At 34.7% G+C, this 12,167-nt stretch overlaps 1 protein-coding gene across 1 annotated transcript in view; it reads right to left on the minus strand.

The window, feature by feature from the left end:
* The window catches only part of LOC107292274 (fibulin-2), a 69,138-nt gene extending 57,737 nt beyond the window's left edge, over window positions 1-11,401 (minus strand). The window contains exon 1 of the mRNA XM_015821352.1: window positions 11,350-11,401. The gene's annotated coding sequence lies outside the window, so the exon portion shown is untranslated. The remainder of the gene's footprint in view (window positions 1-11,349) is intronic.
* Window positions 11,402-12,167: the final 766 nt, after the last annotated feature.

Raw genomic sequence — 12,167 nt, forward strand, 5'->3', positions numbered from 1 at the left:
CTCGCCTACATCGTCCATATAGGACGACTCGGGAACTCAACTCCTACCCCGGGCAGCTCACCTATCCCCTTATGCCCAGGGGAAAGGTATCAAGCCGTTTGACAGCTGATGCTGGCTGTCAAACCGGCTTTTACGCAAAACAGGCGGGAGGCAGCAAACAGCTGCGACCGACGAAATCGCCTGCCACCGGAAGTCCAAGAATATGCTTTTGTATCTGTTTTCTGGGGGACTGCATCGTTGATTCATCTCTGTGCAATGGCCTCACATGCCTTCAGTCTACAGTGGGCCTACATGCTTCCTTTGCTATAGTCTTTGGAAGAGAATGGAAAGCATGCTAATAAAATTAATAGCTTTCTTCTGCCATTAGAAATGTTGTCTTTTGGGCTGAGCTTTATTAAATAAATCATTTCTTCTCTTTTAGTGCTTGACTTGGTAATTTGAATGTTACCCCAGGCTGTATGAATAGCCAGTTGTTTTACCAAGGCTGGTTGTGGGGGAAGGCGTCACTGGAAAGATCATGCATCTGGGCAGTTCTCATGAGAGCCTTCCTTTCCTCTCCCTTACACTGTTCAAATTAAACACATATTTCCAATGATGGAAAATCAGATGTACTCTTGAACTGGGCCCAAGATTCGCATGGCCCTACTCTTATCCTCACCATTATTCTCTTTTGATAGTTACCTGGTGTATTCTTCCTGAAGTGAATAAAATTGCCCAAGATATAAATTCTCTCAGCAAAAGGTTTGAGTGCAGCACAAATGAGACCACAGAGTACAATTTGGGGAAAGCCGAAAGAATGAGATTGTTGACAGAAAGAGCAAATTGCAGCTATAAAACAAAGACTTGATAGCCTTCTCATATAATATCCATAGAAGCTGGAGAAGATTTAGCTGTTGATGTATTTGGATCCCTCTTCAAGTCCTGAGGTGCTGCCTCATTATGGAAGGGGAGGAGTGTTCCATGGGGGAAAGCAAAGAAGTGCAGGCCAAAGACATATACTCTCTCAGGATCACCCAAGGCTTGAAGATCATCTCAGCTGCACAGCTAAATCATTATACTGGGCAGCTGGGATGTTGAAAGATGCTAGAGGCAGATGATCACTTTAGTGACAATGTTAGAGGCATGGTTTCATACTGCTTGGGAGAAAGCAACAGTAAACACTCTTGGGTTTTAGCAAGGAAACCACATATATAGACAAGATAAAAGTGATTGAAAACATTGCACTAGATGATAGGTCCCTTAGGTCAGATGGAACGCAACATGCTACTGAGGAAGTACTGCATTTTTCAGAGTATTAATGGCATTTATGATCCAGTTAAATTAAAGCCTTTGGGAAGTCTAGTTGCTGATACTGCAGTGCAGGAAAGGAAAGTCCCAAACTGCAAAGACAGAATTAAAAACATAGGACATAATAAAGCTTGAACACGGGAAACACAGTGAACGATTAAATGAATTGACTATGTATTGACATCTTGGGCATCAGTGAATTGAAATGGACTGAAATTGGATAGTTTCAATCAGAAGATCATACTGTTTACTATTCAGGGCATGAAAAACAAAGAAAAATGGCATTGCTTTCATAGCCAGAAAAGATACCGCAAAGATAGTAGGTCTTGGCGTATTCGGGTCTTTTCCCATGTAAGATATATATATATCTTACATGGGAAGATATATATATATACACACACACATACAGAGATGTCACCAGATGAATTACAAAGAAAGCAAATTAATATTATTGGAACAAGGAGATGGAAGAGGTATATATTTTTATTATATTGTTTTAAAACTTATATTATATATATATAATATGTATCAAAATATATTATATGAAATATAATGCTGATAAATTAATATTAATTTAAAATAAATCAATATTTTAAAGCTCCTAAAAGTAAAACTGTGATTATATTTACCATGTTGCATTATACATTGTAAATATATATGATAACCACTCTTAACTTTGATTAAACTTTATATTGTGAGTATATACTGTTATTTTGCTGCCTATATATCTATGTGTGCGTGCACCTAATTTTTGTTGTTGTTTCAAACCAAAAATGTATTCCTAATTTTGTTAAGCTTCATGATAGAGTAAACTATATTAAGCCAGAGTAATCTAAATCTAACACTGATATACAGTAGCTCTCCATATGAAGGTTGTTCTTTTCCAGTCTCATCTGAATTTACAGTTAAACCTAGTGAATATCATGTGTTATTTTGGTCAGATCTCCAAAACAATGCACAGGATTGATTCAAGGCTGAAAATAAATTCTGAACGAATCATGGACCATTTGTGTCACAATAAATTTTAGCTTAAAAGTCTATATGGGGAAAATAAATTACCCAAGCAACAGAATTTCTATGATGAATAGTTAAATTCTGTGCCAATATACAGTAATATGTCAATTGGGGCATTTGTTACTCCATATCAGCCTCCAACAGTTTAGTCCCAGCTGTTTCTATCAGTTTCCATATTTTTGAGAGTAAGAAACTGATTACTACTGATGTTTTCCTATAAACGCCACTGATCTTCCATATACTCTCAGATTATTTAACAATATGCATTTTCCTGAGGAAGATCTGCCAATCATACCTTTTCTCAAGTTTGTTGGTAGTCTTGTAATGCAAGTAAAAGCTATGTGAGGCACTTTTAAAATTGTAATCTCTCTCTGTACCACCTTCTTTGTCTTCTCTTTGTAGTTCACAAGTGAGCTTTCCTAAGTGTCAAATAACACTTTTCAGAGCAATTCAACCATGGAAGAAAGTGATTTATTCCTCCTTGTAATTGTTAGACTTAGCTCTCAGATGGTCAGCCATCAGTAATAAATCAGATATCCTTCTTGGGATAAAAGAGATGAGTATCCACAGTATTTATCTGTTGTAAGATATCTCAGTGGATGAAAACATGGATACCCTCTTGCAATGCAGAAAAAAGAAAAAATACATTTCAAAATACATTTCAATATAATTCATTGCTAGACGAATGAATTAATGCCTCAGCAAGCCTTGGCCTGGGACATTCTTTCCATACTACAGTAGTGTCCACCTTAGAGTAATTAGATTTTTATGATGTCCATTTTTGATATGATAAAAGTGTGACAGAAGTGTAATCTTTTGAAACTGTATCTTCGGTCATTTCCTGAATTGTATATTGTCTGGACTTGACAGGAATTAGGTTGGTATTCCTTTAAATACCAAAGGTGTCAAAGAAAGAATTTGAATCAGAAACTGTAGGGACAGCAAGATGTACATACTTTCTCTGCTGAGCATCATGGGTCTATGACAAGGGACAAAGCATTGTCCAACAGCATTGAGGGAAATGCTTTATCTCAATACCCTCACATAGTTATTACTGAATTCTGAAAAACAAGCGAAGGATAAAGTTTTTTGTATTGCTTCTTTCTTTGTCAGACAGAAAAAAAAACTCCTACAGATACTGGGAGGTAGTTTATTAGTTTCTGAGATTCCAGAAGCTTAATTAGATTTATCTGTATTTAAATATGACATATTATTTATTCCTTGATTAACAACTAAGGGTCCACTGACAGCTTGTACCCACTATGATTGGAATGGAAGGAAATTGCCCCCTCTGTTGGATTAGATAGTTATGAAGGCAGAAAAACTATAATCTTTTGCTCAAATTTTGTACAGTATGATGGAATTGTTCCATGCAACCAAATTTCCTAGCTGGGTACCACTTCAACACAGGAGCTTTTTAAGACTAACTTGGGACTAACTTAGCAGTGGATTCTTAAAATCACAATATATGCATCCTCTTCCAGCAAAGATGTGATTTAGGTCACCCCTGAAAAACTTCCAAATCAGGAAATACTTAAAATATTCTATAACTTGCTACAAATTCAAATGTGTTCCTAAGGAAGGATGAATAAAATCAATCAATCAATCAGAGCTGGAAGGGACCTTGGAGATCTTCTAGTCCAACCACTTACTCAAGCAGGAGACCCTATACCATTTCAGATGGTTGTCCAGTTTCTTCTTAAAAACCTCCAGTGATGGAGCACCCACAACTTCTGGAGGCATGCTATTCCACTGGTTAATTATTCTCACTGTTAGGAAGTTTCTCCTTGATTAGTTTCCATCCATTGTTTCTTGTCTTGCCTTCTGCTGTTTTGGAAAATAAGTTGATCTCCTCTTCTTTGTGGCAGCCCCTCAAATATTGGAATACTGTCATCCCTAGCCCTTCTTTTCTCTAAACTGATCATACTCACTTCCTGCAACTATTTTTCATATGTTTTTGTCTCCAGGCCCCTAATCATCATAGTTGCTCTTTGCATTTTTTCCAAAGTCTCAACATCTTTTTTGTAATATGGTACCCAAAACTGGATGGGGTATTTCAGGTATGGTCTTACTAAGGATTTATAAAGTGATACTAAAGCAGTATTCACATGTATTCACATGTGGATTGAGCTAAGACAACAAATATCTTGAAAACCTGAATGGAATGTCAAATAAGATGCCATTTACATAAAATAAGATGCAGCAAAGTTCTATAGACAAAAACAATAAGCATGCAATGAGGGAGAGATATTATGCTAATCAGGTGTGTTTAATGGGATACCACTGCAGACCGAAATATAATCTAATCTACCACATTTTAGGGTTTGAAATTACAAAGCAAGATTAACTTTTGTTTTTGTTTAAAATAAACAGATTATTAATCAGATTATTAAAGTTGATTCACTTTTCAAAGCGGATTGTCATATGCTGTGGGAAATATCATGTTTGAACATGATAAGCAAATAAATGATAGATTCAATTAGAAAATACAGATTAAGGAAAATCTGAAAGTTTCAGTCTCCTGCTAAATTCACCATGCTTTGGACAACAAGAAACATAAGTGAATTGATTGTAGCTTTAATTCAATTTATATTCCCTATATGGAATCAAAAACATCACCAAGCACTTATCTTCAAATAGTAGCCCTTTTAGCTGGGTTGTGCACACATGGTCAAATTATGCCTTTCAGTTATATGTGTGGTAAATTCTTAATGAGCTTGATACCATTGTAACCCAGAATGCTAGAATGCCTGTTTTGGTTTCTTTTGGTAATTATAGATTATATTCTCTTTTTTACCACAGAAAGTTGCTGTGGTCTATTCTATAATAATTTGTGGTGTATAAACTAAGTTTGTATCGAGATGGTTTTAATAAATAAAAAAGGATGAAGATGTGGTCTGCAAATATTTTATCAGTGTGGTTAGCTTCAAGGGCATAAGTTATATATATTATTTGCTTGTTCAAGTGGAGACAAGATAAATTTATTAAAAGGCAAAGAATTGGCACTTAAACATACGCTTTAAACATCTGTTTTCAAATTGTCTAATTGTCAACGCAGTAATTCTTGATAAATTTTAGGAATAATCACACATTTCTCATCAGCTGAGCAAATATTACCATTTTTACCTATCATTTGGCAAGTGGACACCAAAAGTTTGACCACCATATGGGCATGCTGAAAGTTTTCTCCTTTTAAAGCCAAAGAACCTTCCAGAACCATATAGTCACCTATACTTTCCTTGATCTTGTCCCACAGTAATTTAAAATCCTAATCTCCTACTTTTAAATATATAAACTTCATTCCTTTAAGTATATTAATGGGATATGACTTTCCCAAATATACCTGTCATTACCCCTACCTGTGAAAAACATTTTATCTTTTTGCAGGCAAGGTACTATATAACAAACACAAATACACCCCCTTCATCTTGATCAATATCTTGAATTTTGTTCAGCATAGGTACAGTACATATAAAACATTTTATGAAATAAAATAAAATGAATATTTGTGATACAAACGTACAAGGTCTGTACATGAAACCTTTCCCTTTGCCCATTCTTTTCCGCTTGAAAACAAGCTACTCTTAATTATTTTCTAGAAGAAGAAAATTATAAATGCAGATAAATTAGGCAAAAGAACAAATAACTTGTTATTACAAGAATGAAGAAAGATGTATTAATAATCAAGTTATTTGCACTTGTTATGCGTAGTCCATTGACAGAAGTTAAATCAAAGAGAATACAGATAGTCCTCAACATACAACCATTTGTTTAGTGACTGTTCGAAGATACAGCGGAACTGAAAAAAAGGGATTTATGACCACTTACAACCATTGCAGCATCCCCATAGTCACATGATTGAAATTCGGATGCTTGGCAACTGACTCATATTTATGACAGTTGCAGTGTCTCCGGGTCATGTGATCACCTTTTGTGATCTTCTGACCAGCAAAGTCAATAGGGAAGCCAGATTCATTTAACAATTGGGTTACTAACTTAATAAATAGAGATTCATTTAACAACCGTAGCAAGAAAGGTGGTTAAAAAGGGGGTGAAACTCACTTAACTATTGTCTCACTTAGCAACAGAAATTTGGGGGTTAATTTTGTTTGTAAGTCGAGGAAAATACAGGTAGTCTCAACTTACAACCACAACTGAGCCCAAAGTTTATATTGCTAAGTAAGACAGTTATGTGAATTTAGCCCCATTTTATGATTTCTCTTGCTACAGTTGCCAAGCGTCTGAATTTTGATCACGTGACCACGGATATGCTGCAACAGTTGCGTGAAAAAATGGTCATTAGTCACTTTTTTCAGTGCACTTGTAACTTCAAACTGTCACTAAATGAACTGTTGAAAGTCAAGGACTACCTATAGTTATGAAATAGAAATAAGCATGTAGAAAACACTGTACACGTATAAAGAAGTATTAAAATTATATTATGTCAGTGGTCATTTGCACAAATAATGTTTTGCATATGGTTACAAGAGTTTTCCCATTTGCCTGAAATTGGATTTTGGTTCATGAAAATCGTGTAATAGGTCATGATAGCAAAAAGAGAAGGAACAGAAATTCTTCCTGTGACTTTTCTTTAAAAACGGAATTACAAAATACACGTAAGAGCACCTGAAATAATCTCAGTTTACTGCAGATGCCTATTATATTTTGTAGTTAGAACCATATAACCAAAGAACATCAAAGTATTTGCTGCCCCACAGTCAGAACCTCTTTTCATCTTTGTACTCTTCATTAAATTCTCTAATTTTTCATGATGAAAATTGAATTAACTTTGTTTTATTCAATTTCTTTACCATCTGTACAAATGGATAGGCTTATGCTTAAGCCCTTATTTGTAAAAAAGTCATACCTTTTTCTAAGCAGATTTATGTACCAATTGGCATTCTCATTCATTTTTGGGTCTATTAATTACTTAATAACTTTTTCTCATTCTTACCCATCTGTTTATGTTGACTAACAAAGTAATATTTTTCTCCTGGATCACATTCATTAGAATGTAACATATTTTATTCCTAACTTATTTCCTTTTTTTTCCATTTTCACAATTCATGGGAGTATAACATGCACTTATCACCAACCTATTTGTTCCACAAACCCACAACAGCTTATATGGCACCAATCCATTGTTTTTCATACTGTATGTGTTTTAGCACTTCCATTCATAATGGAACTTATACCTTCTTTTCCCTGTAGGCATTCATCAACTCCATTTTCTAAGATCAGGTGATCTATTACATTGTTCAACATTCTCTTAGTTTCACACAATCTTAGCTCCCTTACTTCGCCCCTTTTATCATTTACTTCTGACATAATTCAAGTCACAATCTTCCTTAAGTCACAATCATCTCCAGCTGGTAGATATTGGCCTCTCCCACCCATTAAGGCCACAAAGGCAGTCAAAGCCAGCTTTACCTCAAGTGGGTTCATCCCAGGATCTCCAATCTACAGACTACCATGCAAAACTGGGATACAAAAATGTGCTGATGACACACATTCAGGATGTCTTCTTTGGAGATTTTTAAAAATAAAATAGTTTTTAAATCTCCTTTCTTTCCTATGTTGTTATTTTATGGATTTTTGGAAATTCCAGCTTTTGGGAAAATACATGTCCCATGTTCTGAATCAGGTTTTTTGTTTTTTTAAATCTGTATCAATATGTTTCTTATGCTCTATATAAACACTCATTTTGAAATACTTTTTTCAATTTAGAGATTGGACAGGACAATTTTACTTGGAGTAGCTTAATTAAGCAGTCACAGTTAATAATGTTAGTGTGAAACCTCAACCAGCTTCCGACATAAAGCATCTGTTTTACTCTCTCCTGTTTGGCTATATAGTGTACATTTTTCATCCTTCCCCCTAATTTTGTTTTCCATTTTGAGTCTGAAGATGACTTGGCCTACTGTGAGCCATGAACTCCTCTTGAGAAGCATAGAAAGGCAGACTTAAGAATCCTGAGGGCAAGCCCTCCAACCTTCCAGATGTGCTTGGTGTAAAATTGCAGAGCAGCAGAGCTCCTGGATAGATATGGCTAGTTGGCTAATCCCAACACCCCTAAAGATTTTTACATGTTACTGTAAAGTTAAATAGCAAACCTGCACATTGGCCCATTAGTTCCTCCAAGAGAGATTTAGCCCTCTATTCCAACCTCACTTGATGAGTACCAGCTACTCACAGCCATTTGACAAAATCCAACTACAATTACTCTATTTCAATCAGTGCTTTGTTTCTAGGAGTGCAAACAGGAAGGATTGTAAATTGAACAAACATTGTCACCTTTCTTAATTTTTATGAAGATGGTCATAAATTCTAACCAAGATTGGCTTGGCCCAGATCACACTTGGTGCTATTCATTCAGTAGTATTTGTATAAAAAGAGACATCTTTCTTTTACTGGTGGCTTCTGGCAAATTGTCAGCTCTTTGCAGTCATTATTATACTTTACTATTCTCAACAATTAGCATTCCATTTCTTGATTACCTGCTGTTTTCACCTAGCTGACAAAAGCAACATGTCTAAAAAGTGCCTGTTGAAAAAAGTTGGGGTATATAATCTGAATTTCCTGGAAAAGCACCAGACTGTATTGTATCCCTAACAATTCTGCTTTAGTTGTTTTGTTTGTTTGTAAATAACAGAACTCAAATTCTCCTGAATGGATTTATTTCATAGAATTACCGTCTCCCTTACAGATGGATGTGACCTGTCTAAGATTGAGAACATTTCATTTCAAGCTAAAAATTTGCCTAAACGACCATCTTTCTGAAAAAGTAATATCAAACTATTTAACATCCCATAAATTAAGAATAGAATTTAGTTTGGACAATTTCTTCAACTGTCAGGTAAGAGACAATATTGAAATCTAATAATAGGACTTTCTGATGGAATGGTCTTCAGGAAACAGTACCAGGAGATATCTTCATGTTTGAGTTAAATTGTATCCTGTTTTAGAATTAAAGAGGTGACCTCAGTGATGTGAGATTACTTCTGGGCCAATTCTGTGTCTAATTCTGCCATTTTTATTATTATTAAAACCTCCCCAGTCTGGTACCTTTTGTGCTATTGATTCTGGAGTTACATTCTGCCACTATTATAAAAATCCATCTTTAATAAGAGCTACAATTTGAATCCTTGGTTAAACGTTAAAACCTAAAATTCATCTGTGTGGTTTCAGAATAATAATTATATGGGATCCTGTGCATATCTTTTTACTGTTGATATTATTCTCTTTTCCAGATTATTCTTTGAGGCTTTTCTATATTGTAGAGGTGCCCATATGACCAAAGGTTCACATCAAAATTATGAAATCACACTATTATGACACAAGCATAGGTCCATGCAATGTCTTAATGCATATACAAAAGGGGCAACGGTGCTCTCATTATTTTTCCCCTATCCTGTAGAAACTTGTGCTCTCTGACCTTTATTCTTTCTAGACATACAATTGTCTGAACTACTGTCCTAGCCATGCCTTTCAATCTTCATTTTTTTTTACTTTTCTCCAAAAGAAACAGAAATCTTCCAGCAACATCTGGAGAAGCTATTGCCAGCAGAAATTATTTCTAAATCTAGGGCAGCTTCAACGATATCATCTCCATTATCCTAATGTCATTAATCACTTTATATTGCTATGTTAAATGTTTAAAAACTACATCTGGATGAACAAAATACCCTTTTTGCACTTTTTCTTCACTATGTACATAAAAACGTCACCAGTCATCACTCACAAGCAGATTGTATCAATTAGGTAAGTATAAAAACAAAAATGTGTTCAGATGCATTTTAAATTTATCTCAAGACATCATGATATACTGACAATAGGGCTCACTAAACAATTCTCTTATGGCTTCCATTTGTCTTCTATATAGCCAAGGGATGGGGAGACAGAACTTTTGTTCCAAAACAGAAGTACAAGATTGGAAGGAATCTATTCATCAAAATATTCCTTAAAAAAGAAAAAGAAAAACCGAAAGATTTTGCCTGAAAGCAAGGGTAAGACTACAATCTGCTTAGGAACAACTGTTCAGCCAAAGAAGCATGCATTTTTTATTAGGGGAGTACGGTTAATAGGAATTGTGCAAATTACATTCTATCACATGCATAGAAAAAATGTAATCCTGTATTAAAAGACAACAGATGCTTGGAGCAAAACATAGCTCGCTTTTTAATTTTTTTTTAAAAATAGACCTATTATCTGTTGGGTGGGAAGCATCTGAATGTATCATTTTAAAACACTGTTTATTTGAACTAGTTAAGAAGTTAGGGGCAATTGTTTCTATAATTAAGTATACAGCAAACAATTAAAAAACTCTTTTAACATGTTATAGTTTGCAAAAATCCTTAAGAGATCTGAAAATTTTGCACATATTGCATATGATTCTTACCAAGCACATAAGATAAAGAAACTGAAAAGTTTGTGCAGGGAAGAACACTTTGGTAGACTTTATGTTATTCTCTGATATTCTCTAACATATACCATCAGTTTGAACAGAGGTTTAACTCTACACAGCCCCATATGGCTTGCATTCAAACATGCCACACTGAATCACAATTCCCTCATGATCTGTCCTAAGAACAACAAACTTTCTAGCCAAAGTTGAAAGGTAAAAAAATGTTTCTTAATTCATGAGTTAAAAAGCCAGAAGCAGCATCTGCAGGGAAAAAAAAGTTTTCCATTTGCAAAGAGCTAAACCAGTTCCTTGAGAGACATTTAACAATACATTTTTCAAGAAAAAAAACCTTAAATATCCTGCAAGGAAACTTTGTATAACATAGCTACAGTTCGAGCTCAGTGCTTTAAGTGTCCTGCTTAAATCCTTTTACATCCAGTTTTAAAATGTTGTCAAACCAAAGATAAAACTACTACTAATTTGAAAGTATGAGAGTTAAACCTTGAGAACAGAATCAAAGAGTAGCAAAACAAAATAGAATCAAAACCAGCAAAGCACATGTTAGAAAACTAAAGGTAAACCAAGTATAAGCATGCTTAGTCACCAGAAATATTTAGCTGCAGTAAATATATAGATTTACAAACCTGTAAATGTAGTTAGCTTCTTATAACCTTTGTCTTCAATCATCTTACTGTTGTTCAGCCTCCTACTTTCTGCTCACAAATTCTTTTTCCCACCCCTGTCCAAAGGAACTGCCCAGATTCTGTGGTGTAATATGAGCAGGGAAATACCATGTGCCTCTGATATGGTTAATTCTCTTTTACCTCCCTCTGATTTGCAACAAAAGAAAGCAGTAACACTACAAAAGATTATTTTTTAGTTTGGTGCGATCTAAAAATTAACACAGCTCCTTCAGTTGTGGAAATCTTAAAAGAAAAAAAAATAATACATTTAAATAAATGTCATCATCTGGACTTTCTGGATGTTTTTTTTTTTTTACTAATTCTGCATACATGCTAACCTTTCTACAAGCTCTTGAGGTACTTCAAGTGGGTTGAAGATCAGTAATATTTGAAGTACTGTATAAGATGTATAAACTCACCAAGACTTCCATTTTAAAGAATAAAGATATCGTTGAAGTTTTTAAATTTCTGAATATTTTCCATGGCATTATAGATCAATAGAATTGTTTAAATAATTTGTTTGCCTTCACTGAACCATAATTAACAATAAAAATCAGCAGTTAAAAATATTCGAAGAATGGTGAAGCTAAACCACATTTAGATTCCTTTCAAAAATCTATCATCTTGCTTAGTTTGTAGAATTTTCTCAGAATTCAGATAGGTTCACCTGGCATTGATAGGTCTCCAATCTCTTCCATATAGAATGAGTACACCAAGAACCATATGAAGTGATGGGGAGAAGCAAGGGTGCTAAGATGGTAGATGTGGCCTTTGATTAC

The sequence above is a fragment of the Protobothrops mucrosquamatus genome, unplaced genomic scaffold (assembly GCF_001527695.2).
Source record: "Protobothrops mucrosquamatus isolate PMUCROS unplaced genomic scaffold, P.Mucros_1.0 scaffold1311, whole genome shotgun sequence".
In the NCBI taxonomy this organism is placed as follows: Eukaryota; Metazoa; Chordata; class Lepidosauria; order Squamata; family Viperidae; genus Protobothrops; species Protobothrops mucrosquamatus.